The sequence below is a fragment of the Paramisgurnus dabryanus genome, chromosome 1 (genome assembly GCF_030506205.2).
Source record: "Paramisgurnus dabryanus chromosome 1, PD_genome_1.1, whole genome shotgun sequence".
NCBI classification, from domain to species: Eukaryota; Metazoa; Chordata; class Actinopteri; order Cypriniformes; family Cobitidae; genus Paramisgurnus; species Paramisgurnus dabryanus.
The window spans coordinates 58,783,824-58,802,605 of NC_133337.1; the positions used below are offsets into that span (position 1 = coordinate 58,783,824).

General features: G+C 38.3%; 1 long non-coding RNA gene across 7 annotated transcripts; it reads left to right on the plus strand.

Annotated features, from left to right (window-relative positions):
- Positions 1-146: 146 nt before the first annotated feature.
- LOC135720633 (uncharacterized) lies at positions 147-2,406 on the plus strand. 7 transcript variants are annotated; one of them, XR_012338039.1, is made up of 6 exons: positions 147-218; positions 519-603; positions 696-742; positions 893-943; positions 1,042-1,353; positions 1,481-2,406. It is a non-coding gene; the product is annotated as an uncharacterized lncRNA (long non-coding RNA). The 7 variants fall into 7 exon arrangements; XR_010521323.2 differs by having other exon boundaries at positions 1,286-1,353; XR_012338036.1 differs by having other exon boundaries at positions 679-742; positions 893-1,353.
- The last annotated feature ends 16,376 nt before the right edge of the window (positions 2,407-18,782 follow it).

An 18,782-nucleotide genomic window follows, 5' to 3' on the forward strand; every position in this document is an offset into this window, starting at 1 on the left:
AACACCTTGTCAAAAATGATTGAGATGGCCAATCAAATCAAAAAAGGCGAGTGCCACTGGCCAATCACATAACAGAAGACGAGCTTTCCTGTTAACGGAAGCCGAGCGGCTGCCAATCAAATTAACCAATAGGCGGGGTTACCGTCGGAGTAGCAGTTACACCGCGTCAATCAATCATAACGGACACACAGATTTCAAAGGCAGCAGGATGAAAGATAGTAAGTACCTGAACTTAAATATTTAAACATACAATCATAAAAATGTTTTTGTTTAAATGTCTTACAAACGTATAAAGGATTGCAAACGTTTACGTGATTCGTGTGTAACGTAATGTGTGACAATTAACGTTATATTGATATTAAATTAGCTGTTTTCTATCAGGTTAAGAATAACTGTGATCATATTATAATGAAGTAATCGAATTTGGTTATCTGGTCTTCCTGATGTTAGAACATTTATATAAAAAACATATTTAAAAATGTATTTCTGTAACGTTTAATTTCCTTTTTTGATGAAAGTGTGTCTGTGTTCATCAAGACATGAAGACTCTGGAGTGGGACAAGAGAAGGATGATGGGGTGTATATTCCAATAGACACATTAAGGTAAATTAAATATTGAGGCTCATGTTTGCATCTTTGTGTTTATATATCAAAAGATTGCTCTATATGGCTAAATAGTCACATTGTGATTTCAGTGAAAGCTGATAAATACAGAGGGCTGGACAGTGGTTTCATTCATTAGGTGAGTAAGAACTAACCATAGCCTAACATTAATTTAGTTACCCGAATTGCATTGTTGAATACAAAGGAAATTGGTAAAAATACAAATATTTTGAATATATAGAATACTGTGAAATTATTTTCTGTTTATCATCTGCTGTGTCTGCTTCAGGTAAAGAGGTGGGACAAGGATGCTGACAGGACAGGAGGAGGTGACATTCAGGTAAGTGACAGTACATCAGGGCCACCATTTAATTTAATGTTAATTTAATTGCTTCCAAAATCAATACTTGACAAATCTTTAGAATTATATCTGCAAAGCTGAATTTCTCATAGGTGGATAAAGTATGACAGCAATTGTGAAGACCTTAGACGTGCAGTATATGGTTCTTCTCTCTTTCATTTATATTGATTTGACTTAATTTTCTTGGTAAATAATAATGGGGATATTCCTAATATAATATATTTTAAATACATGCTTAGAACATATCTCATTTGCTCATTTGCTTTGTATCTAAATGAAAAGTACCTCTTTAAGGTCTAAGCTATGTTTCATTTTATTTAGACATTCAACGCAGACATTTTCTTCCAAAGCAACTTGAGGAAGAAAACAGAAGCAGTTCATCCTAAAAGGTTCATCTTCTAATTGTTTATCTAACTGTTTGTTTTAAAGTATACCATTATGCTTTTAATTACTTTATTATATGGCTTTTGCTTCATAACAATTATTGATTTGCATCTGTTTTCTTTTATATAACAGTGGGCTGCTGTAATGTTTACATCTATGGAAAGAGGAGCTGAGAAGAAAAGAGAGGCTGGAAAGCAGTACTTCTTGTTGAGGACAATCCTAAATAGGAAAACTTTCTCATACACATAGATTATTATTAGTGTTTGATTGTTTGTTTCATTTTTATGAATTGTATTGTTTTAATTTTTCGTTTTATTTTAAGTTACCTAAGTTAGATTCATGCTAATACTTTAACTGGACCTTGTATCTTTGCTGGCTGGCTGGCTGTAGAGTTGGTTTCACATACACATGAAGTTTCTAATTAACTAACTTTTAAGTTCAGTTTGGTTAAAACTTGTATTTACCCATGGTAATTCATTTAAATTTCTATTCATGCTTATATATTAATTTCAATGAACTTCTGTATTTGTGTATAGCTGGCAATTTGGGCAAGCTACGTTTAACACACAAATGTAACTGTCACAAAGGTTTTTTTTATTATCAGTTTGTTCTAAACTTTTTTCCTAGTACTTTTGTTTATTGCTGGCAGTTTATACTAGAAGAGTTTTAACACATACAATGTTGTAGTGTTATTGACTTGTGTGCTATTGATTAATAAAAAGGCAAACAATTTGAAAGTAATTTTTCGTGTGATTTATTTATTAATATAATTTGGGCAAGATTAGGCTGAGTTATGGCTCAGTTTTGGAAGTTCTGGTTAAATGCTGGTTTTAATATGGTTGACCTATGGCTGAGAACTGGTACCGATGTTATAACCTGTTCTGGCCCAGGTTTGGGCCAATTATGGGCTATTATCTGTCAGAGACATGGGCCAGTTGTGGCCCATGTGTGGCCTTTGTCCGTAATTCAGAACTGGGCCACTGTAGGGCCGTCATTCTTTGTTGTATGTGGGCCGAGGAAAAACTGGTTGTGTGGGCCGGAGCTGGGCCGGAACAAAATTGCTATCTGGGTTTACACGTGCAGAACGCTAATGTCCACAGGAGTATTGCTGGTGTGTACACAGTATTAAGGCAAAAGCCGGAGAGGAAGCAGCTTACTGTGTACGTTTGCCCAGAGAAGCATCAGCAGTGATAGAGGTAAACGGACAGCCACTTTTGTTGCAGCTCGAGGTAAATGTCTCTCTTCAACTTTGTCCATCTTTTGTTTTCTAGCAGACCAATCACAGCGCATGCGGTCCCCGTAAAATTGACGCGCTGTTACGTTCAGTCTCTTCGGGGTGAAGAAGATTTTTTAATTCAGAACTATATTTTTAATTCAGAACTATATCTTTGGTGAACATGGTATTCAGATTCAAATGTGTTTTGCAAGAATGTATGTCTCATGCTTGTAAGCTGAAGACTAGCAGTCTTAAAGACTGCAATGTATGCAGAGTTTAAAATATGGTAACTGAGAGCAGAGCTAAAAATGCATAGGCTGACATTTGGAAGGAATGAAGTTACCACACCTGTCAAACATAAAAACATGCTAAAAACAACTACATGGGAGGGGTTTCAACTTTTAGAGAACTGTATATTAGGTTGCATTCTGAAAAAGACTCTTTAGTTGCCTGGCCACCAACTCGGCCTTATTGTTGTATGCAATAAAGTCATCTTTTGGCAATGGAACCCTCTGCTGAAAATTATTTTTCATAATCACTACAAAAATCCACAACATTTGGCGACGAGGATGGGATTGGAAAGGAGCATGGAGGTGGATGGCCACTGTGGGCTGAGTTTGGATGAGCGGCATACACAGGACCAGGTAAGCAGTTTTTGCTTATTTACTGGTGTACTGTTGTGTTGCTCATCTGGGTTGGCTCATGGTGGACAGACTTTCAAAATGCTCTTCCAACATAAGAACTAAGAGTAATACAAGTTAAAAAGGGTTCCATTTCCAAGGATTTTGATGCATGGTGTGATATTTTTATGATGAAGAAGGGATTAAAACAGCCTGAGCTCAAGGTGTAATCTGTGGTTTTGCTAAGTAAGCCTTGTTTTAGCATTAACCTGGAACAGATTGATAAATTGCTAAGGGGCAATAAAAAGTTAAATTGCTGAGGGGCAATGAAATATATAATCTGTGTTTATTTTTAAACATATAAAAGGCCTTTGACGAAGGGCCTTTGACGAATAAATAGACTATAACAGATTATAAAAAATGCTTATTGCAAGAGTGCTATTGATTAGATGTAATAAGCTGATACACTGTAAATGAATAATTTGTATAAAGAAAAAGTAACGAGGTTTTGGAAGCAAATCCATGTTTCAATTTGCTAGGTTAAGTATTTAAGCATATGTTGATTTGACATCAATACTGCATTTTATTTACAGTGTATGGAAAAAATAAGAAAAAATTAAATAATCTGTGTTTACTCTGTAAGAGGGCCTTGACGGATACAGGTAGACTGGAACAGATTAAAAATGCTTATGGAATAAGCGAATACACTGTAAAATAATGATAGCAAAAGGAAAAGTACTTTGGTTTTGCAAGCCATTCATGTTTTATTTTGTTATTTTAAGGTAACAAACATATATGTTAATTTGACATTAATGCTGCATATTTTACAGTGTATGGATAAAAATGATATAAAAAATAAAAAATAAATAAACAGAGCATGAAACAAAAGTGTTATAAAGTGGACAGGGGTCTGCACGGGCAGAAATAATTTTTATGAAAACAGCTCTTTATATATGTTTATATAATAGAGGTCTGAATGGATAAAATATTATTCTGTGGATACCGCCCTAATGCATGATAAAAAGTTTGTGTGAGTAAAAGTGGAAAGGATCCTCAACAGTGAAAAACAAGTGGTGTCATGTTTTAAAGTGTGAATGACTGGGTGTATGTTATAAATAGAGTGAGTGCAGGCCTGACTGAGTGCTGTGGATGAAAGGAGCTAGCAGTGAAATGAATACCGGTTAATATAAGTAAAATAATAATAATAATATATTAATTATATAATAAAGTAATAAGAAATTATAGGTAAAACTATAAGTAAATGGTATATATAGGTTGAAAGGAGGTTTTTACATCAATATTTTAAATCTTAATCCAATGAAAAATCTTTGTGTTTAATACTATTGTAAAGGGAAAAAATAGTGTTACTTGACAAATAGAAAAAATTGAATTGAAAAAGAAACATTAATTAAGTAAGGAACTGCTTGAAAAACATTTGCAGTGTAGAAAAAGTAATATTGGAGAGAAAATGGTAAGCTTGATGTTTACTTAGCTTGAAAGTTAACTGGAATAAAAGTGTTTTTATTTGTTAATTGTCTAATGGAGCTAAAAAATTGCTGAACAAGATAGAAAGGATAAAATGTAGAATTAGCAGATGTAGTGTAAAGTCATAGTTGTTATTCTTGTGGAAATATCTATTGGGCAGAGATCTAATAAAAAATGTGTCTAAGAAATTGTCATGAAGGGAACATTTGATGTGGCAAGGTGTAAAGAAATGGATATTGTAAATAAATCTATAGTAAATCAAAAGAAAAGAAGGATGGATTTGAAGAAAAAAGCATTGGCATTATTAATGAATAAAGGAGATATATATGATAGAATGTTAAAGGAAGTTGATAATGGAACAAAAGAAAAGTGTGTTAATCTATATTTATCATGCATACTGTAGAAGGTTGATTTCCAATACTCAAGGGCACTGTGGAAATTATAGGTAAAATGTAAATGAAATGATCAGTGGTTATGGAATAGGAAAATTAAACGGGTTTGGGAGTGAATCTTACAAATGAGGAAATATCCTAAATGAAAGAAATTTAAAGTATTATCAGAAAGAGTATAAGTGTGTAGAGTAAAAAGACAAGAGGCATTGTTTACACAAAGAGGTGAAAAAGAAGATGAGGTAGGAAGATATACATTAGAAATAAAAATAAGTAAAACATTAAAAAGAACTAGATATGCAATTCCCAAGGAATTACCAGTGCATGAAAATGCAAAAAGCTGATTGACAGAAATGTAAAAGAAATTTAGTCTAGTAGTTTACCTGGCTGTTGACATGTTTAAGTGTGAAGCTAGCATGATTTAAAAAAGTTATCATGATGAAATATGATGCTAGCATGATTAGCATGATTCAGCATGACGTTAGCATGATGCTAGCATGATTAGCATGAAGCTAGCATGACTAGCATGAAGCTAGCATGATGCTAACATGACTAGCATGAAGCTAACATGATGTTAGCATGATTAGCATGAAGCTAGCATGATTAGCATGAAGCTAGCATGATGCTAGCATAATTAGCATGAAGCTAGCATGATGTTAGCATGATTAGCATGAAGCTAGCATGATGCTAACATGATTAGCATGAAGTTAGCATGATGTTAGCATGATTAGCATGAAGCTAGCATGATGCTAACATGATTAGCATGATGTTAGCATGATTAGCATCATGCTAGCATGAAGCTAGCACGATGCTAGCATGATTAGCATGAAGCTAGCACGATGCAAGCATGATTAGCATGAAGCTAGCACGATGCTAGCATGATTAGCATGAAGCTAGCACGATGCTAGCATGATTAGCATGAAGCTAGCACGATGCTAGCATGATTAGCATGAAGCTAGCACGATGCTAGCATGATTAGCATGAAGCTAGCACGTTGCTAGCATGATTAGCATGAAGCTAGCACGATGCTAGCATGATTAGCATGAAGCTAGCATAATGTTATCATGATAAACACGAAGCTAGCATGATTAACATGAAGCTAACATGATGCTAGCATGATTACCATGAAGCTAGCATGAAGCTAGCATGACTAGCATGAAGCTAGCATGATGCTAACATGATTAGCATGAAGCTAGCATGATGTTAGCATGATTACCATTAAGCTAGCATGAAGCTAGCATGATTAGCATGACGTTAGCATGATGTTAGCATGATTAGCATGAAGCTAGCATGATTAGCATGAAGCTAGCATGACGTTAACATGATTAGCATGAAGTTAGCATGATGCTAGCATGATTAGCATGAAGCTAGCATGATGTTAGCATGATTAGCATGAAGCTAGCATGATGCTAACATGATTAGCATGATGCTAGCATGAAGCTAGCACGATGCTAGCGATGCTAGCATGAAGCTAGCACGATGCTAGCATGATTAGCATGAAGCTAGCACGATGTTAGCATGATTAACATGAAGCTAGCATCATTTGCATGAAGCTAGCATGATGCTAACATGATTACCATGAAGTTAGCATGAATTTAGCATGAAATTAGCATGATCCTAGCATTATTAGCATGATGCTAGCATGATTAAGATGATGCTAGCATGATTAGCATGAAGCTAGCACGATGCTAGCATGATTAGCATGAAGCTAGCACGTTGCTAGCATGATTAGCATGAAGCTAGCACGATGCTAGCATGATTAGCATGAAGCTAGCATAATGTTATCATGATAAACACGAAGCTAGCATGATTAGCATGAAGCTAACATGATGTTAGCATGATTACCATGAAGCTAGCATGACTAGCATGAAGCTAGCATGATGCTAGCATGATTAGCATGAAGCTAGCATGATGTTAGCATGATTACCATTAAGCTAGCATGAAGCTAGCATGATTAGCATGACGTTAGCATGATGTTAGCATGATTAGCATGAAGCTAGCATGAAGCTAGCATGACTAGCATGAAGCTAGCATGATGCTAGCATGATTAGCATGAAGCTAGCATGATGCTAGCATGATTAGCATGAAGCTAGCATGATTAGCATGAAGCTAGCATGATTAGCATGAAGCTAGCATGATGCTAACATGATTAGCATGAAGTTAGCATGATGCTAGCATGATTAGCATGAAGCTAGCATGATGTTAGCATGATTAGCATGAAGCTAGCATGATGCTAACATGATTAGCATGATGCTAGCATGAAGCTAGCACGATGCTAGCATGAAGCTAGCACGATGCTAGCATGATTAGCATGAAGCTAGCACGATGTTAGCATGATTAGCATGAAGCTAGCATCATTTGCATGAAGCTATCATGATGCTAACATGATTACCATGAAGTTAGCATGAATTTAGCATGAAATTAGCATGATCCTAGCATTATTAGCATGATGCTAGCATGATTAAGATGATGCTAGCATGATTAGCATGAAGCTAGCATGATTTAGCATGAAGCTAACAAGATTTAACATGAAGCTAGCATGATTTAACATTAAGTTAGCAAGATTTATTATAAAATTAGCATAAAGCTAGCATGAAACTAGCACGAAGCTAGCATGACTTAGCATGAAGCTAGCATGAAGCTAATATGACCCAAAGACCCGACCCCCATGTCTCTATGATGTCCGGATCCAGAGATATAAGGCTTTGTTTATTATGTTGCTAGGCTGCTCATATTTGGTTGCTAGGGGCGTGGCTTAATACCTCAATAAGGATGGTGAGAGACTGATTGGATGCCTGAGTAAAATGAGCCCACCCCCATGTCTCTATGACACTGCGCTGCAAAGATATCCCATTCGGGACGTTTTTAGTTCCTTATATGGGCATGATTCCTGCCCCATTATAAGTCTATGGGGAAATTTGGGGACCTCTTACACCCCAGGGGTACAACTTACACCCCATTGTGAGGTATGTTCTTACAGAGCCTGCCAGCCTCTTCAAATGTGGCAAGTCACAAGTTTCTGTGAAATCCTAGGTCTGAGCTACGACTCGTCAAAGTTTGTCGCAATGTTAAGTCTATGGGATTTTTCGGCTGCTTTTTCGCCCCTGGGGCGTAGACCGTACCCCCGATTGCTTATAAAAGTCATAGCACACTATTCCCGAATAGTCCGCACGTTTGAAAGTTTGAATGAAGTTTCTAAGTTAAACGGTTCGAGCCGTATTAATTGCGGAAATTTGGTTGGAAGAATAATAATAATAACTAGATATGCAATTCCCAAGGAATTACCAGTGCATGAAAATGCAAAAAGTTGATTGACAGAAATGTAAAAGAAATTTAGTCTAGTAGTTTACCTGGCTGTTGACATGTTTTAGTGTGAAGCTAGCATGATTTAAAAAAGTTATCATGATGAAGGTAGCATAAGTTAACATGATTTAGCATGAAGCTAGCATGATTAAGCATGAAGCTAGCATGATTTAGCATGACGTTAGCATGATTTACCATGAAGCTAACATGATTTATCATAAAGCTAACATGATTTACAATGAAGCTAACATGATTTAGCATGAAGCAAACATGATTTAGCATGAATCTAACATGATCTAGCATGAATCTAACATGACGTTAGCATGATTTAACATGAAGCTAACATGATGCTAGCATGATTAACATGAAGCTAACATGATGCTAACATGATTAGCATGAAGCTAGCATTATTAGCATGAAGCTAGCATGATGTTAGGATGATTAGCATGAAGCTAGCATGATGCTAGCATGATTAACATGAAGCTAGCATGATGCTAGCATGATTAGCATGAAGCTAGGATGATGCTATCATGATTAGCATGAAGCTAGCATGAAGCTAGCATGATTAGCATGATGCTAGCATGATGCTAGCATGATTAGCATGAAGCTAGCATGATGTTAGCATGATTAGCATGAAGCTTACATGATTAGCATTGAAGCTAGCATGATTAGCATTAAAGCTAGCATGATGCTAGCATGATTAGCATGAAGCTAACATGATTAGCATTGAAGCTAGAATGATGCTAGCATGATTAGCATGAAGCTAGCATGATGTTAGCATGATTAGCATGAAGCTAACATGATTAGCATGAAGCTAGCATGATGTTAGCATGATTAGCATGAAGCTAACATGATTAACATTGAAGCTAGCATGATGCTAACATGAAGCTAGCATGATGCTAACATGATTAGCATGAAGCTAGCATGATGCTAGCATGATTAGCATGAAGTTAGCATGATGTTAGCATGATTAGCATGAAGCTAGCATGATTGGCATTGAAGCTAGCATGATGCTAGAGCATGATGTTAGCATGATTAGCATGAAGCTAACATGATGCTAGCATGATTAGCATGAAGCTAGCATGATTGGCATTGAAGCTAGCATGATGCTAGAGCATGATGTTAGCATGATTAGCATTAAGCTAACATGATTAGCATTGAAGCTAGCATGATGCTAGTATGATTAGCATGAAGCTAGCATGAAGCTAACATGATTAGCATTGAAGCTAGAATGATGCTAGCATGATTAGCATGAAGCTAGCATGATGTTAGCATGATTAGCATGAAGCTAGCATGATTAGCATGAAGCTAGCATGATGTTAGCATGATTAGCATGAAGCTAACATGATTAGCATTGAAGCTAGCATGATGCTAGTATGATTAGCATGAAGTTAGCATGATGCTAGCATGATTAGCATGAAGCTAGCATGATGCTAGCATGATTAGCATGATGCTAGCATGATTAGCATGAAGCTAGCATGATTAGCATTGAAGCTAGCATGATTAGCATTGAAGCTAGCATGATGGTAGAGCATGATGTTAGCATGATTAGCATGAAGCTAGCATGATGCTAGCATGATTAGCATGAAGCTAGCATGATGTTAGCATGATAAGCATGAAGCTAACATGATTAGCATTGAAGCTAGCATGATGCTAGTATGATTAGCATGAAGCTAGCATGATGCTAGCATGATTAGCATGAAGCTAGCATGATGTTAGCATGATTAGCATGAAGCTAGCATGATGCTAGCATGATTAGCATGAAGCTAGCATGATGTTAGCACAATTAGCATGAAGCTAGCATGATGTTAGCATGATGATAGCATAATTAACATGAAGCTAGCATAATGTTAGCATGATTAGCATGAAGCTAGCATGATGCTAGCATGATTAGCATGAAGCTAGCATGATGCTAGCATGATTAGCATGAAGCTAGCATAATGCTAGCATGATTAGCATGAAGCTAGCATGATGCTAGCATGATTAGCATTAAGCTAACATGATGTTAGCATGATTAGCATGAAGCTAGCATGATGTTAGTATGATTAGCATGAAGTTAGCATGAATTTAGCATGAAATTAGCATGATCCTAGCATTATTAGCATAATGCTAGCATAATTAAGATGATGCTAGCATGATTAGCATGAAGCTAGCATGATTTAGCATGAAGCTAACAAGATTTAATATGAAGCTAGCATGATTTAGCATTAAGTTAGCAAGATTTATTATGAAATTAGCATAAAGCTAGCATGAAACTAGCACGAAGCTAGTATGACTTAGCATGAAGCTAGCATGAAGCTAATATGACCCAAAGACCCAACCCCCATGTCTCTATGATGTCTGGATCCAGAGATATAAGGCTTTGTTTATTATGTTGCTAGGCTGCTCATATTTGGTTGCTAGGGGCGTGGCTTAATACCTCAAATAAGGATGGTGAGAGACTGATTGGATGCCTGAGTAAAATGAGCCCACCCCCATGTCTCTGTGACACTGTGCTGCAAAGATATCCATCTGGGCATTTTATAATGGCAGTCTATGGGAGATGTTGCTAGGGTGCCCAAAATGGTTGCTAGGGGCGTGGCTTGATAGCTCAATAAGGATCCTAAGGGACTGATTGGATGCCTGAGTAAAATGAGCCCACCCCCATGTCTCTATGACACTGCGCTGCAAAGATATCCCATCCAGGACGTTTTTAGTTCCTTATATGGGCATGATTCCTGCCCCATTATAAGTCTATGGGGAAATTTGGGAACTCTTACACCCCAGAGGTACAACTTACACCCCATTGTGAGGTATGTTCTTACAGAGCCTGCCAGCCTCTTCAAATGTGGCAAGTCACAAGTTTCTGTGAAATCCTAGGTCTGAGCTACGACTCGTCAAAGTTTGTCGCAATGTTAAGTCTATGGGATTTTTCGGCTGCTTTTTCGCCCCTGGGGCGTAGACCGTACCCCCGATTGCTTATAAAAGTCATAGCACACTATTCCCGAATAGTCCGCACGTTTGAGAGTTTGAATGAAGTTTCTAAGTTAAACGGTTCGAGCCGTATTAATTGCGGAAATTTGGTTGGAAGAATAATAATAATAATAATAATAATAACTAGATAGAAAAGTTTGAAGACAAACTTTATGTTGGCTTGACAAAGCCTAGCCTGAACGTTTAAAACAGATTGAGAGAAATTTAAAACAAGTTTAGTTTAGGATTATAACTTTCCGTAAACATGATACCAAGAGTTACCATGTTAGCATGTTTAGCACTAAGTTAGCATGATGCTAACATGAATTAGCATGAAGCTAGCATGATGCAAACATGAATTAGCATGAAGCTAGCATGATGCAAACATGAATTAGCATGAAGCTAGCATGATGCTAACCTGAATTAGCATGAAGCTAACATGATGTTAACATGAATTAGCATGAAGCTAGCATGATGCTAACATGAATTAGCATGAAGCTAGCATGATGCTAACATAAATTAGCATGAAGCTAGCATGATGCTAACATAAATTAACATGAAGCTAGCATGATGCTAACATGAATTAGCATGAAGCTAGCATGATGCTAACATGAATTAGCATGAAGCTACCATGATGCTAACATGAATTAGCATGAAGCTAGCATGATGCTAACATGAATTAGCATGAAGCTAGCATCATGCTAACCTGAATTAGCATTGTGCTAACATGAATTAGCATGAAGCTAGCACGATACTAACATGAATTAGCATGAAGCTAGCACGATGCTAACATGAATTAACATGAAGCTAGCACGATGCTAACATGAATTAGCATAAAGCTAGCATGATGCTAACATGAATTAGCATGAAGCTAGCACGATGCTAACATGAATTAGCATGAAGCTAGCACGATGCTAACATGAATTAGCATTGTGCTAACATGAATTAGCATGAAGCTAGCATGATGCTAACATGAATTAGCATGATGCTAACATGAATTAGCATGAAGCTAGCATGATGGTAACATGAATTAGCATGAAGCTAGCATGATGTTAACATGAATTAGCATAAAGCTAGCATTATGCTAACATGAATTAGCATGAAGCTAGCATGATGTTAACATGAATTAGCATGAAGCTAGCATGATGTTAACATGAATTAGCATGAAGCTAGCATGATGCTAATATGAATTAACATGAAGCTAGCATGATGCTAACATGAATTAGCATGAAGCTAGCATGATGCTAACATGATTAGCATGAAGCTAGCATGAAGCTAGCATGATGCTAGCATGATTAGCATGAAGCTAGCATGATGCTAGCATGATTAGCAGGAAGCTAGCATGATGCTAGCATGATTAGCACGACGCTAACATGAATTAGCATGAAGCTAGCACGACGCTAACATGAATTAGCATGAAGCTAGCACGACGTTAACATGAGTTAGCATGAAGCTAGCACGACGTTAACATGAATTAGCATGAAGCTAGCACGACGCTAACATGAATTAGCATGAAGCTAGCACGACGCTAACATGAATTAGCATGAAGCAAGCACGACGCTAACATGAATTAGCATGAAGCTAGCACGACGCTAACATGAATTAGCATGAAGCTAGCACGATGCTAACATGAATTAGCATGAAGCTAGCACGACGCTAACATGAATTAGCATGAAGCTAGCACGATGATAACATGAATTAGCATGAAGCTAGCACGATGCTAACATGAATTAGCATGAAGCTAGCACGACGCTAACATGAATTAGCATGAAGCTAGCACGATGCTAACATGAATTAGCATGAAGCTAGCACGATGCTAACATGAATTAGCACGAAGCTAGCACGATGCTAACATGAATTAGCATGAAGCTAGCACGATGCTAACATGAATTAGCATGAAGCTAGCACGACGCTAACATGAATTAGCATTAAGCTAGCACGATGCTAACATGAATTAGCATGAAGCTAGCACGATGCTAACATGAATTAGCACGAAGCTAGCACGATGCTAACATGAATTAGCACGAAGCTAGCACGATGCTAACATGAATTAGCACGAAGCTAGCACGATGCTAACATGAATTAGCATGAAGCTAGCACGATGCTAACATGAATTAGCATGAAGCTAGCATGAAGCTAACATGAATTAGCATGAAGCTAGCACGATGATAACATGAATTAGCATGAAGCTAGCACGATGCTAACATGAATTAGCATGAAGCTAGCACGACGCTAACATGAATTAGCATGAAGCTAGCACGATGCTAACATGAATTAGCATGAAGCTAGCACGATGTTAACATGAATTAGCACGAAGCTAGCACGATGCTAACATGAATTAGCATGAAGCTAGCACGATGCTAACATGAATTAGCATGAAGCTAGCACGATGCTAACATGAATTAGCATGAAGCTAGCACGATGCTAACATGAATTAGCATGAAGCTAGCATGAAGCTAACATGAATTAGGATGAAGCTAGCATGATTTATTATGAAATTAGCATAAAGCTAGCACTAAACTAGCATGAAGCTAGTATGACTTAGCATGGAGCTAGCATAAGGCTAACATGACCAAAAGACCCAACCCCCATGTCTCTATGATTTTCGGATCCAGAGATATAAGGCTTTGTTTATTATGTTGCTAGGGTGCTCATATTTGGTTGCTAGGGGCGTGGCTTAATACCTCAATAAGAATCCTCCGAGACTGATTGGATGCCTGAGTAAAATGAGCCCACCCCCATGTCTCTGTGACACTGTGCTGCAAAGATATCCATCTGGGCATTTTATAATGGCAGTCTATGGGATATGTTGCTAGGGTGCCCAAAAATGGTTGCTAGGGGCGTGGCTTAATAGCTATGGGGCGATCCTGAGAGACTGATTGGATGCCTGAGTAAAATGAGTCCACCCCCATGTCTCTATGACACTGTAAAGCGAAGATTTTCCATCTAGGACGCTTTTATTCCCTTATATGGGCATGTTTCCTGCCCCGTTATAAGTCAATGGGGAATTTTGGGGGCCTCTTACACCCAAGGGGTACAGCTTACACCCCAATGTGAGGTATGTTCTCACAGTGCCGGCCAGCCTCTTGAAAAGTGGTAACCCACAAGTTTCTACAAATTTCTCCCTTGCAGCTATGACCCGTCAAAGTTTGTCGCAATGTTAAGTAAATGGGACTTTTCCGAAGTTTAATGTCCCGTTTTAGGAATTCTGTAAGTCGGATCCCGTCAAAAAGATATAGCACACTTCTTTAGACCAGTCAGAATGTCCGTGGAAAATTTCGTGGATGTAGCTTGAAAGCTGTCGGACGAGTTAGCCGCAGAAATTTTAGTCTCAGAAGAAGAAGAAGAAGAAGAAGAACTAGATATTAAAGTTTGAAGACAAACTTTATGTTGGCTTGAAAAAGCGTAGCCTGAACGTTTAAAACAGATTGACAGAAGTTTAGTTTAGTAGGCTATCTGGCAGTTAGTATGTTTAAGTATGAAGCTAACATGATTAGCATGAAGCTAGCATGAAGCTAACATGATTAGCATGAAGCTAGCATGATGCTAGCATGATTAGCATGAAGCTAGCATGATGCTAGCATGATTAGCATGAAGCTAGCATGATGCTAGCATGATTAGCATGATGCTAACATGATGCTAGCATGATTAGCATGAAGCTAGCATGATGCTAGCATGAAGCTAGCATAATTAGCATGAAGCTAGCATGAAGCTAGCATGATGCTAGCATGATTAGCATGAAGCTAGCATGATGCTAGCATGATTAGCATGTAGCTAGCATGATGTTAGCATGATTAGCATGTAGCTAAGCATGATGCTAGCATGATTAGCATGAAGCTAGCATGATTAGCACGTTGCTAGCATGATGCTAGCATGATTAGCATGTAGCTAGCATGAAGCTAGCATGATGCTAGCATGATTAGCATGAAGCTAGCATGATGCTAGCATGATTAGCATGAAGCTAGCATGATGCTAGCATGATTAGCATGAAGCTAGCATGAAGCTAGCATGATGCTAGCATGATTAGCATGAAGCTAGCATGATGCTAGCATGATTAGCATGAAGCTAGCATGATGCTAGCATGATTAGCATGAAGCTAGCATGATGTTAGCATGATTAGCATGTAGCTAGCATGAAGCTAGCATGAAGCTAGCATGATGCTAGCATGATTAGCATGAAGCTAGCATGATGCTAGCATGATTAGCATGAAGCTAGCATGATGCTAGCATGATTAGCATGAAGCTAGCATGAAGCTAGCATGATGCTAGCATGATTAGCATGAAGCTAGCATGATGCTAGCATGATTAGCATGAATCTAGCATGATGCTAGCATGATTAGCATGAAGCTGGCATGATGTTAGCATGATTAGCATGTAGCTAGCATGAAGCTAGCATGAAGCTAGCCTTATGCTAGCATGATTAGCATGAAGCTAGCATGATTAGCATGAAGCTAGCATGATTAGCATGAAGCTAGCATGATGCTAGCATGATTAGCATGAAGCTAGCATGATGCTAGCATGATTAGCATAAAGCTAGCATGATTAGCATGAAGCTAGCATGATGCTAGCATGATTAGCATGAAGCTAGCATGATGCTAGCATGATTAGCATGAAGCTAGCATGATTAGCATGAAGCTAGCATGATGCTAGCATGATTAGCATGTAGCTAGCATGAAGCTAACATGAAGCTAGCATGATGCTAGCATGATTAGCATGAAGCTAGCATGATGCTAGCATGATTAGCATGTAGCTAGCATGATTAGCATGTAGCTAGCATGATTAGCATGAAGCTAGCATGATGCTAGCATGATTAGCATGAAGCTAGCATGATGCTAGCATGAATAGCATGAAGCTAGCATAAAGCTAGCATGATTAGCATGAAACTAGCATGATTCTAGCATGATTAGCATGAAGCTAGCATGATGCTAGCATGATTAGCATGAAGCTAGCATGAAACTAGCAAGATTAGCATGAAGCTAGCATGAAGCTAGCACAAGGCTTGCATGATTAACATGAAGTTAGCATGAGAATAGCATGATTAGCATGAAGCTAGCATGATTTAACGTGAAGCTGGCATGATTAGCATGATGCTAGCATGATTAGCATTAAGCTGGCACTATTTAGCGTGCAGCTAACAAGATTTAACATGAAGTTAGCATGATTTAGCATGAAGTTAGCAAGATTTATTATGAAATTAGCATAAAGCTAGCATGAAACTAGCATGAAGCTAGTATGACTTAGCATGGAGCTAGCATGAAGCTAACATGACCCAAAGACCCAACCCCCATGTCTCTATGATGTTCAGATCCAGAGATATAAGGCTTTGTTTATTATGTTGCTAGGGTGCTCAAATTGGTTGCTAGGGGCGTGGTTTAATACCTCAGTAGGAATCCTAAGAGACTGATTGGATGCCTGAGTAAAATGAGCCCACCCCTATGTCTCTATGACACTCTGGTGCAAAGATATCCATCTGGGCTTTTTATAATGGTAGTCTATGGGAGATGTTGCTAGGGTACCCAAAATTGTTGCTAGGGGCGTGGCTAAATAGCTTTGGGGCGATCCTAAGAGACTGATTGGATGACTGAGTAAAATGAGCCCACCCCCATGTCTCTACGACACTCTAAAGTAAAGATATTCCATCTGGGACGCTTTTATTCCCTTATATGGGCATGTTTTCTGCCCCATTATAAGTCAATGGGAAATTTTGGGGGCCTCTTACACCCCAGTGGTATAGCTTACACCCCATTGTGATGTATGTTCTTACAGAGCCTGTCAGCCACCTTAAATGTGGTAAGCCACAAGTTTCTACAAGTTTCTCACTCACAGCTATGACCCGTCAAAGTTTGTCTCAATGTTAAGTCAATGGAAATTTTGGGGTGTTCGAGCCCCCCGTTTAGGAATTCGGAAGGTCCCATCAGTTAGAAAAGATATAGCACACTAAGTCAGACCAGTCTGAAGGTCTGTGGAAAATTTGGTGCATGTAGCTTGAAAGCTCTAGGACGAGTTAGTGTCAGAAATTTTGGGAGGAGAAGAAAGAATAATAATAATAAGTTTAAAAGCAATAACAGTATGTTGGCTTTTTCAAGCCAACATAATAATAACTAGATATTAAAGTTTGAGGACAAACTTTATGTTGGCTTGAAAAAGCGTAGCCTGAACATTTAAAATGGTTTAACAGAAGTTTATTTTAGTAGGCTATCTGGCTGTTAGCATGATTAGCATGAAGTTAGCATGATTAGCATGAAGCTAGCATGATTAGCATGAAGCTAGCATGATTAGCATGAAGCTAGCATGATGTTAGCATGATCAGTATGAAGCTAGCATGAAGCTAACATGATGAGCATGAAGCTAACATGAAGCTAACATGATTAGCATGAAGCTAGCATGATGCTAGCATGATTAGCATGAAGCTAGCATGAAGCTAACATGATTAGCATGAAGCTAGAATGAAGCTAACATTTATTCCGTTGCTAGGGTACTAAGTTTGGTTGCTAGGGAGAAAATTGGCATCCCATAATGATCAACCTTCAAGCCACAAGTAAAACGGTCCAACCCCCGTGTCTCTATGATGTTCTGAAGCGGAGATATAAGGCTTTGTTTATTCCGTTGCTAGGGTACTAAGTTTGGTTGCTAGGGAGACAATTGGCATCCCATAATGATCAACCTTCAAGCCACAAGTAAAACGGTCCAACCCCCGTGTCTCTATGATGTTCTGAAGCGGAGATATAAGGCTTTGTTTATTCCGTTGCTAGGGTACTAAGTTTGGTTGCTAGGGAGAAAATTGGCATCCCATAATGATCAACCTTCAAGCCACAAGTAAAACGGTCAAACCCCCGTGTCTCTAAGATGTTCTGAAGCGGAGATAAAAAGCTTTGTTTATTCCGTTGCTAGGGTACTAAGTTTGGTTGCTAGGGAGAAAATTGACATCCCATAATGATCAACCTTCAAGCCACAAGTAAAACAGTCCAACCCCCATGTCTCTATGATGTTCTGAAGCGGAGATATAAGGCTTTGTTTATTCCGTTGCTAGGGTACTAAGTTTGGTTGCTAGGGAGAAAATTGGCATCCCATAATGATCAACCTTCAAGCCACAAGTAAAACGGTCCAACCCCCGTGTCTCTACAATGTTCTGATGCTGAGATATAAGGCTTTGTTTATTCCGTTGCTAGGGTACTAAGTTTGGTTGCTAGGGAAGAAATTGGCATCCCATAATAATCAACCTTCAAGCCACAAGTAAAACGGTCCAACCCCCGTGTCTCTAAGATGTTCTGAAGCGGAGAAATAAGGCTTTGTTTATTCCGTTGCTAGGGTACTAAGTTTGGTTGCTAGGGAGAAAAATGGCATCCCATAATGATCAACCTTCAAGCCACAAGTAAAACGGTCCAACCCCCGTGTCTCTATGATGTTCTGAAGCGGAGATATAAGGCTTTGTTTATTCCGTTGCTAGGGTACTAAGTTTGGTTGCTAGGC